This window comes from Macrobrachium nipponense, chromosome 21 (assembly GCF_015104395.2).
Source record: "Macrobrachium nipponense isolate FS-2020 chromosome 21, ASM1510439v2, whole genome shotgun sequence".
NCBI lineage: Eukaryota > Metazoa > Arthropoda > Malacostraca > Decapoda > Palaemonidae > Macrobrachium > Macrobrachium nipponense.
Window position 1 is genome coordinate 35,612,188 of NC_087212.1, and position 1,613 is coordinate 35,613,800.

The window sequence follows — 1,613 nt, forward strand, 5'->3', positions numbered from 1 at the left end:
AAGCAGTCCGCATGGACTGCAAGGAACGTAACCGCTGATACGACATCCACTAGGGATTGGGGCGTCCAATGTATTTCACCGTGTTTAGTACTGTCCCCTGGGGGGTTAATTACAGTCGTCCGAATAAATATTACTTAAAATTCTTGTTCAGTAGGTAAAACTGCATAGAAAAACCGCAACTGCCATAGTCTAGGCCACCGCGGATAAGTACCCTAGATCTACCCCGTCGACTAGCTAAAGTGCCAAGGAATACCTAGCTAATTCCACGCCCAAACGTAAAATGGCACTAGGTAAGTAGTATAGCTAACATGGACTGGATAACAGACTCCCTGTAATGATGATTTTATTGGCGCAGCTCTTAGGTACTCTCTTTTTGTCACTGACTAGAGTAAGATCGTCAGTTACTGGGGATTTTAGCCTTCGGGTTTAGGCTACCTACCTACTATTCGTCTTATCCGAGCAACCCTAACCTACCTATTTCACATCTAGTTTAATGTATTTCCATTATCACTACTAAACACCACCAATGGTCGAGGCAATTTATACAAATTGCCGTCTCTGGATACAAGGAAAAACGAATGATATTTACCGAGAAACCATATTTAGAAGGCAACTACAAGAGACACAAGAGTACACATCGACTTCTAGTCTGTCACTGGCTCAAGCGGGCCGCGGATGGCCCTAGCTTGGGTGCCTGTGTCTGGCACTACAGCACACAGGAGCGTTTTTGTAGGTTACTCGCCTTTGTGACGTCACTGACCCTCCCCAGAGTTTTTTAATCTCGACAAATGCGGTAAGATGTTTTCGTTAACATAGAAACAGCTTTTATTGCGTAATTTTATGGTAATTAAAGTAATCAAACTAGGTATAATGCCTGTGAAAAACAGTACGGCACCAACTACCTATTGTGTGAACTTTAAATAAATAAAAGAAATTAATGAAGATGCAATCTTGCTGTTTATGGGAGCCGCTTTACGGATCGATATTTTACAATTCTATATCACACATCCAGTTATCATTAATGTCAGTTGTGCATTAAATTTTCCACAAAATATATCTATGATCCTCCAAGTTAAAAAGAGAAAAGCTGAGGCAGCTACTTATTGCTGATTAATTTTCGTTGTACTAGCGTCACAACAACTAAGGTTATCTATAGCAATAGATGGCCAGTCTGAAATGGTACGCATTTATTTACCTTGAAATCTGTGCATCACACTAACCAGAAACGAACAACCGACAGTTACTATACACGGAACACCCAGCTCGTGCAACTGGTGAGCAGTTCTTCAATGAGACAAATGAAAACGCGCCCAAGTGACGGCTATTGAGCTGGGGTTAATACCTAAAGCAAAGTGTTGCGAATCTCAAAAGGGGAAAAAGGGAGATAAAATATCGGTAACCAAGATCGCTGGTCCCAAATCACTAAAAAAATAATTTTAAATTTTTAACTATAATACTGTTTACTCAATGAACTGTTTGTTTTCCCTCAACGACTTTAAGAGTCACTAAAACAAAAAACCTGCTCCTATTGTATACTTTATCTAGTATTCACTGTTATTGAAGAAGATAAGTCCTGCGTCACAGATGACTTCCTGTCACATCAACGGATCCTC

The 1,613-nt window shown here is 40.4% G+C and overlaps 1 protein-coding gene across 5 annotated transcripts in view; it reads right to left on the reverse strand.

Annotated features, from left to right (window-relative positions):
- Positions 1-727, reverse strand: part of LOC135197915 (glycoprotein-N-acetylgalactosamine 3-beta-galactosyltransferase 1-like) — a 497,298-nt gene extending 496,571 nt beyond the window's left edge. For all 5 annotated transcript variants that reach the window (XM_064225155.1, XM_064225157.1, XM_064225156.1 and 2 more), the window contains exon 1: positions 590-727. The gene's annotated coding sequence lies outside the window, so the exon portion shown is untranslated. The remainder of the gene's footprint in view (positions 1-589) is intronic.
- Between the last annotated feature and the right edge of the window lie 886 nt (positions 728-1,613).